This window comes from Mesocricetus auratus, unplaced genomic scaffold (assembly GCF_017639785.1).
Source record: "Mesocricetus auratus isolate SY011 unplaced genomic scaffold, BCM_Maur_2.0 Super-Scaffold_100022, whole genome shotgun sequence".
Taxonomy (NCBI): Eukaryota; Metazoa; Chordata; class Mammalia; order Rodentia; family Cricetidae; genus Mesocricetus; species Mesocricetus auratus.
The window spans coordinates 17022742-17031966 of NW_024429203.1; the positions used below are offsets into that span (position 1 = coordinate 17022742).

The 9225-nt window shown below is 36.7% G+C and overlaps 2 pseudogenes; both read left to right on the forward strand.

Moving 5' to 3' along the window:
- Positions 1-1445: 1445 nt before the first annotated feature.
- LOC101836097 lies at positions 1446-2406 on the forward strand (annotated as a pseudogene).
- A 4807-nt stretch (positions 2407-7213) lies between these two features.
- On the forward strand, positions 7214-8218 carry LOC101836345 (annotated as a pseudogene).
- Positions 8219-9225: the final 1007 nt, after the last annotated feature.

Sequence of the window (9225 nt, forward strand, 5' to 3'; positions counted from 1 at the left end):
GACTATCTTGAGTGTCTGTTTCTTTTCCTTCCAAATTTTTGATCCAAAACCTGATTTTTTGAGTGTTTATCTAATAGTTACTGATACAATTGCAAGAAATTGTAGAAAATTTCTAGTATGACAAATGAGTAGGTCTCTGGATTTTTCTCTTGCTGAGTTGTGCAGAGAATAATGAGTAGAATTCTGAAGGGAACAACCTAACAGTCTGCTCATGGAACTAAGTATTCCTTGTGGGAAATTACAAAATAAGCAGAACTTTGAGTCTCAAAAGAGAGATTGTTTATATCCATGATTTTGTTGTTTGTATCCTTAAGAGAATCACTCAACCTGGAATAGATCATTAAAGAGAGTGTATACTTCTCTGATGGCTGGTCTTGGTTGTCAGCTTGACTGTAACTGGAATGAACTATAATCCAGAAATGGAGGCACATTTGTGATCCATATCTTGAGGCAGGAAGACACATGTCATTAATCTAGATAGTGAAGCTAGAAGGCACACCTTCAATCTGTGTCACCTTCTCATGTAAGCCTGTATAAGGACAATGGAATAAGGAAGGTTTGGTTCTTTACCTGCTTGCCCCCATCTTTTCAGTGCATCTATTCCTTCTTCAGGATCCCAGCAGACTAGGTAAGAAACCAGCCTTGTTTCATTGAGCAGCTACTAGATTCTTGGACTTACAATTAAGACACTGTTGAACTGTAGCCTGTAAATCATTTCAATACATTTCCATATATACATACATGTATATATTAATTCCATAAGTTCTGTAACTCTAGAGAACCCTGACTAATACATCTACTGATATATTTTGCTAAAATGCTAGTTTATAATAATCTCGCTTGAGGGAAATAATATATTGGATATACATATGAGATCATTATTTTCCTTTGTACAAACAAAGAGAATGTTTAAGAGAAATCCTTAAATTGAAATCATGTCATATGCCTGGCATACATATTTTAGGAAGTCAGAGCCAGTCTTGTATTGATAAGTACCATCACTTCATTACCAGAAATGTGGTTCCCTTAGGCTATTGGAGTGAAAGGCCTGTGTGGTCCAACATCAGTGACATAATCAGGTGAAAAGATGTTAGCATTTCATTAATTGTCTTTAACTTCAAAACATCTCTTGAATCTCAAGATAGAGTGTTAGTTTATTTCTCCTTCTATTCATAATCCCCAAGGAAGAGTAAAGGCAGTAGGAAACTGTTGTTTAAAGACTTCAGGAGTTGTGTCAGTGTTTTCTCAGAGTAGGTGCTTATCATGGATAGGAAAAGAAGAAATAGGGATTTCTCAGGAATAGGGAGCAATTTTCTTTGAGTGTTTTGCTCAGTGGATTCAGGTGGTAATGAACTTGTAACTGGCTCTAGCTGTCTTTTTGGAGGCGGTGACAGAGTTCCTTGTTAATGTGACCCTTCACTACTGTTTCTACAGATGTCCTGCTGACACAAATGGCTATGAAGAATGTTTCTACAGTGACTGAATTCATTCTCACAGGATTGACAGACCAAACAGAGTTGCAGCTACCCTTGTTTGTAGTATTTCTGGTGAATTATGTAGTCACTGTGGTGGGAAATATGAGTTTAATGAGTCTCATTTTTCTAAACTCAAACCTGTGGACCCCCATGTACTTTTTTCTCTTTAATCTATCCTTTATTGATTTATGTTATTCATTTGTGTTTACTCCCAAAACACTAATGAGTTTTGTTTCAGAGAAGAACACCATCTCCTTTGGAGGATGCATGACTCAGCTGTTTTTCTTCTGCTTTTTTTGCCAACTCTGAGTGCTATGTGCTGACAGCCATGGCCTATGATCGATATGTAGCCGTCTGTCAACCCCTATTGTACATGGTCATCATGTCTCCTAGGAAATGTTCCCTGCTGATGTTTGGTTCACACTTGATGGGGTTTGTTGGTGCCGTTGTCCATACAGGGTGTATGATCAGGCTCAACTTTTGTGATTCTAACATCATTAACCACTACATGTGTGACATCCTCCCTCTACTCCAGCTCTCCTGCAGTAGTACTTATGTCAATGAGCTTGTGAGTTCTGTTATTGTCAGCATAGTAGTCATTGCATCTAGCCTCGTCATCTTAATGTCCTATGCTTTCATTATTTTTAATGTCACTAAATTGTCATCAGGTAAGGGTTTGTCCAAAGCCATGAGCACCTGTATTTCTCACATAATAACTGTTGCCCTATTCTATGGATTTGGTATGCTCACACATATCAAAACATCCTCTGAGGAATCTGTGGATCATGACAAAATACTCAGTGTATTTTGCACATTTTTGCTGCCCTTGCTGAACCCTTTTATTTATAGTCTCAGGAATTAGGATGTCAAGCTTGCTGTAAAGAGAACTATGAGTAGATTCACAGTGACTGAACTACTAGGGCTGCCCTAGCCCAGGACCCCAATTTGGGTCTTTCTCACCACTGTATTTACTTATCCATTTCCTTTCAACATTGTCTTTGCGTCTGTTCACCTTTCTTTTTATATTCTGGCAAGATTTCAACTTTATTATGTTTTCCCTTCCCTCCACAAAATCCCTTGATTTTCTTACTTGGGGATAGGAAAGTATTTTTGATCTAGCGACTCAGCCTGAATATGAGTCTAACTTTATCTTTGTATAAGGTAGAGGCATAAGATTACATATTTTATATCTTAAGGCAGCTCTATCTAGTATTTATCTATGCACTACTCTATCCAAGAAAATCAGGGGAGTTGAATCCTTTGTATTCAGTTTACTTGTGTTCCTGTTTTCAGAGGGGCATTTAGAGCTTTTCCTACTTCAGGTATGTAAAAAACAGTCACGAATTGCAGAGAAAGATACAACATATGACTTAAATTGTGGCCACAATAAAGTTGTCAAGGGTTCTGGCATTATTTATTGCCTTTCAAGATTTTTCTTAGTTTGCATTTTGTACCTCATTATTAAAAATGACATTATGTGTTTTATTGGAGTACTGGTCAGTTTTATACTTACTGAAGTTTGAACTAAATTATTTTGCATCCAGACTTTTAAAATATTATTAACAATGACAGTGATTTTATTGTAAAAGATTGTTTTGTCATAACTACAATGAAATTTGTCACAGCATTTGAACTATTGATAAAAACTAGTTACTTTAGGAACCACATAACAACAGCATGTAATGTCTAAACTCATTTTTCCTTTGCAATATAACAAGGATATTGCTTTCACAGAACAGTTTACTTACTTCTAAAAAAGAAACTGTAGGTGACATTATAGAGTTATGGAGTACTTCTATATGCTTAAGTTTGATTCTTACCATATATGTACATGGTAAGAAATATGTATACTTCTTAAAAATAAGTTCAAATAAACATGTTTATGACACAAATATTGAGCAAAGGGAATTTTTATTTAAATGTGTATAAATAATTTTTTCTTTTGCTTATTTCTAGGAACCACTCCCCCCAACTCATGCCAGACCAAAAATAACCCCCATCTATGTGAATGTCTGTGTAGTGTGTAATGTTCTTAAATATAGTGTTAATATAATTCTTTTTTTCTGTTCCCTGGATTTAACTTGTTTTAGATGATATAATTCATAATACAAATCCTAGTGTTTAGCTCACTCTTCATCTAATAAATACAAAGAAAGAAGGATAGAAAGAGAATTGGGCAGTGACAGAAAAAGATAGAGAATTGTTCAGAATGAGTCTGAAAGGGGGAGGACCTGGTAACCACAGACTACCAGGCAGCTTGATCCCTGGTCCTCTGTAGGTTATGAGTGTGTTATGATGGACCAACAATTCCAAGATCTGAGACCAGAAATTCTTTGGTATCTAAAATTTGACCCTGTCCAAGTCTAATTTCATAAAGACAGTGTCTGCGGAGACATGAAGCTCTGGGTCCACATGTTGGCAGAGCACTGGGCTAGGTGGGAAGCAGAATTTACTCTTTACAGCTGATATGATTCTATGTGGAAGTGGATTATTCCTTTAGATCTCATCAACTCAGCAATTGTCAATGTCAGCCAGTTGTATTCCTTACACCATTGTTTCCCCACATGATGCTTAGAGACAATATTTTAAGACTTTTATATGGTTTTGACCTTGAGTTGGATTAAATTGCACAGATGCATTAAGATGTGTAAACAGTTACCAACAGTTCCTCAAAGTAGATTGCTGGAAAGCAGGAGATAGAATGAATACTTCAAAAAGGTCATTAAGCCTTTTGCTGATCTATACAGTAGAATAATAAAAAAAATCTCTTTAATTGTTGTCCTTATAGTAGATCACGGGCATCAGAGAAGGTCAAAGCCAGACAACAGACCAAGAAGTTTCCTTGTCTGAGGATGGACCATATCTTCACCAAGTTCCAATTCTATACTTGAAAATTATTGAAAAATACTGGTTTCTGCTGTTGAGGTTTATCTTTAGAAATGGTGGTTTGTTTATCAGAATGAATGTCAGGGTGCTTAGCCATGAGATCAACAAGGCTTTATAGGGATACATACTTCAGTACTGAACAAATTTGATAATTTGGTGTGCAGTTTACCTCCTTTCTTCACATATTGTAATGAAACACCAGAATATTCAAATAAAAGAGACAGATGGTGAGAGGAAACTATTTCCAGAAAGAATCAGTTTGAACCAATTCTTCAGACTCATACAAAAGTATACCTGAATAATTAAATGTGATATAACATATACCTATTGTATAATCTGACTGGGCACCTTGGGTATATATTATGGGTACTTTTGTTATGAAATTAATCCCCCTTGCTTATGTAAATTTCCTGTAACCTCAACTGAGAAATGACAAAATACTGCTACACTGTGATTCTTTCAACAACTGCTATTTGTACTGTGTAACTTCAATTTCTTCTGGAGAATTACATGCTCTGAAGCTGAAATTGAAGTTCTAGATAATTATCACATTGTGTCAACTCAGTAGAGGTGGTGTGTGTATGTCTCATGAGTGGTTAACATAATTTACATCTACTGTGAAACACTGTGTTGTACTGTGAAGAGGTTAGTGGAAATGGTAGAATTCCAGTGCCTGTAGCTTACAAAATGGTACTTCATATTAGACACATAGATGCACTACCTCTTTATTTTTGACCTTCTAATATTGATTCATACTTTTAAATAGTTATGACCTATGATCTTGGAAATTAACCCTATATTATAATGATCTTCCTGTACTCAATTCATTTGAAAGATCTTTTGTTTTCTAAATTTAAATTAGCCTTAATATTTGAGAAAGATTTTATATGTAATAAATGAAGCAAAAATCTCAGTGTTAGATTACTTAAGCCATCATGTCCATGGAAATCAGCAATAATGGTTTACTTTGCCTATGAGGACTATCTTTCTTCCATCTTTAGGTATTTTTGCAACATGTAACTGAGTAATAGTAAAGAAACTCTTCACATTAAATCTTAAGCATATTTGGTTATTTTGATGATGTTTAAAGCATTTTAGTAGTCTTTTCTGCCTTTCTAGATAGCCTGTATAGAAAGGCAAAGATACAAACATCAATTAAAGAACCAGATAAAATTAAATTTTTAAACAAGAGTTTTTAAATACGAGAAAAATATTACCACTTTTGTTTTGTCATGAAATCACTTTTGTACATATTCTTTCTAACTTGATAAGCTATTAAATAAAGATATTAGAGCCGGGTGGTGGTGGCGCACGCCTTTAATTCCGGCACTCAGGAGGCAGAGGCAGGCGGATCTCTGTGAGTTCGAGGCCGGGCTGGACCGACAGCCTCCAAAACAGTACAGAGAAACCCTGTCTCGTAAAACCAAAAAAAAAAAAAAAAAGATATTAGAAAGCATTAGAAAAGTTCTTCCATTATGGACCTGAAGACAAATTTTAGTGGACTATTCTTGAATATAACTATCATTATTCTAACTTCTTTATGTTATTGTCAACCAAACAGAGAGGGGATATTTTATTAGTAATATTTTTTTAGAAATGTATTTGGTATTTGTCTTTCTTTTTTACTACAACTTATGATATTTCAATGAATGTAGGAGGTTTAGGTAAGGATTTAGTGATTTCTTTTGGGCACATGGTATATGTTTATAGACTACTTATATATGCATTAGAATGTTTCCTCAGATGTTACATATATGTGTGACATAGTTGGAAATTTTCAGATATCTGAAGAGATTTGTGAATTTACTTTCATATTAGTTTATGAGCATTTAGTAAGTTGGTTGTACCATTTTGGGTGATTGTCACCTCACTAGAAAAAGTAGGTTACCCTGGGAAGGCTTTGACGTTTATATCAACATGGAATTCTGACCCAAGCTCTCTATGTTCTGCTCAACGCTGTGTAGGATGAGTTTTCTGCATGTTGTTTCTCCTAGAGTCAAATGGAGCTCCTCCATTGCTGTGCTTTCCCTGCAAAAGTAGACCAAAATCCAATGAAATTCTGAGACTAAATGATTCTTTTTACCCTAAAATTGTCTCTGCTATGTGTTTTGTCATAATAATATGTTAAGAAAAGCAACTTACATTATCTTTATGTGCAAAATATATGAAATGATCAGTCTTTTGTACTCTAATCCAGAAGTCTACCAGCAATCCAAAACTCATATTCTTTTTTTTCAAATAATTTTCAATTAGGTGGTTATTTATTAAATATACACAGAAATAAGAATATGCCAGTATAATTAAACATAATCAAGAGTCATTGAAGTCTATATCTACATTGTTAAAAAATGGAAAGGCCTAGGCCGGGCGTTGGTGGCGCACACTTTTAATCCCAGCACTCAGGAGGCAGAGGCAGGTGGATCTCTGTGAGTTCGAGGCCAGCCTGGCCTAGATGTAAACTCATACTACCCGAATGTCTGGTTCCATTCTCTTAATTCATCTGGTGAGCACTGAATTATTGTCTTGACAATTTCCCATGCAATTCAGAATGTCATAAATCTTGGGTTTATCTTGTCGATCTTAATTATTAGTAAAGACCAAGAAAAATGAAGAAATATTCTGAAACACTGGAGGACAGTTGATATTTTTGTGGGTTTTTTTGATATATGGGTAGAGGAAAAGGAAATAGATATTACTTAGGAATCAAAATGAACAACTTTTGCTCTTTTGGAAGTCCAGCTGTGTGTTCTCTCAACTCATGTAAATCACTAAATCAAACTTTCCACATGAGTCAAAAATGCATTATTGGTTAAAGTTGATTTTCATACTTCTTAGTCTTGTAGATACCACACATGAAGCAAATGATTATGGAAAATGACTCTTCAGTGTCTGAGTTCATTCTTATGGGACTGACAGACCTACTTGAGCTCCATCTGTCCTTATTTGTTCAGTTCTGTTCTTCCCACACAGCCACTGTGATGGGAAGTTTGAGTTTAATGACTCCCATTTACCTAATTGAAACTTTCGTGCTCCTTTGTACTTTTTATCTTCAATCTGTCCTTAACTTACTCATTTGTCTTTACTCCCAAAATGCTGATGAGTTTTGTTTTAGACAAGAACACCATCTTCTTCAGAGGATGCATGAAGTCACCCATTTTCCACCTATTTTTTGTGAGCTCAGAGAGTTATGTGCTGACAGCCATGGCCTATGATTGCTATGTGGCCATCTGTCAGCCACTACTATGCAAGGTTATCATATCACCTGGGATATGTTTTATGCTGATGCTTGGTTCTTACTTGACGGGTTTGCTGGGGCCATGGGTCACACAGGGGGTATTATCAGACTCAGCTTTTATGATTCTAACATCATCATCACTACATGTGTGACATCTTCCCTCTTCTACAGCTCTCCTGCAGCAGTACCTATGTCAATGAACTTGTGAGCTTTGTTACAGTGGGTACAGTTACATCTTTATCTAGCCTTGTTACCTTAGTCTCATGTGCTCTTATCCTTTTTTCCCATATATTTTTATTTAACTTTTTACATGTGTTATTCTCAGTTCCCTCTCCCTCCCATACTCCCACACCCCCAAACCTACCAACCTTGTTCAAGTACCATCAGCTAAGGGTTGGTCCAAGTCACTGGAATCTTGGTCTCACATCATAACTGTTAGTCTCTTCTATGGATCTGGGCTGCTTTCTTATGTCAAGGTATTGGCTGAAACTGTGGCCAAGGGAAACTTTTCTTACACTTTTATACCTTTTTAAATACCTTTTTGGTTCCCATGCTGAATCCTCTCACTTGCAGCCTTAGAAACAAGAATGTCAAGCTTGCTGTGAAGAGAATCATAAGCTGATCTACCAAGGGGTATTTTTCTTATATCTGTTACTACTTATCAGCCATTTCCCTCATTCAATTGTCTATTTATCATCTATCTATCTATCCATCTACCTTGTTTTCTTCTTATGTATCTACTGTATCATCAAGTTTTCTACAACATCATTTGTCCTGTCACTGTGTAATATCACTTGGATACGGCTATCCTTTGTGTGGAGGTATCCATTGATTTAATTGCATTCAAGATGGTGTCCAATGCCTATATCACATTAAGACCTTGTTCTGCTAGCTTTTTTTTAATATATATTTTTATTTAAATTAGAAATATGAATGCTTCAAATGTCAATCCCAGCTCACTCTCTCAACCCTCCTCCCTTGTCCCTCCACCATCACCCCCAGCCCCAGGGACAATCCCCACAACATTCCCCAGGGAGGGTTAGGCCCTCCTTGGGGGGATCTCCAGAGTCTGTTATTTCATCCAGGGCAGGACTTATGGCCTTCCCCATGTGTCCAGGCTGAGAGAGCATCCCTCCATGTGGGATGGGATCCCAAAGTTTATTTGTTTGCTATGATGAACACTAATCTACTATCCAAGGCACCAGAGATTTCTGAGGCCTCTTCACTGACACTACATTCATGGAGTCTGGATCAGTCCCCGGCTGGTCTCTCAGCCATCAGTCTGGGGTTCAAGAGCTCCCCCTTGTACAGTCAGCTGTCTTTGTGGGTTTCATCAACACAGTCTTGACCCCTGTGCTCATCACTCCTTCATCTATGTCACTGGGTTCCAGGGGTTCAGTTCAGGGTTTAGCAGTGGGTATCTGTCTCTGCTTCTATCAATCACTGGATGAAGGTTCTAGGATGGCATATAAGGTAGTCATCAACCTTATCATCAGGGAGGAGCTATTATGTAGTCTCAATAATAGAGCTTGAGGTCGGGGATGGTGATGCCTCCAGATGTTGCTTTGTTGAATGCGGTTGTTTTGCCTATCCTGGGTATTTTGTTTTTCCGTATAAAGTTGAGAATTG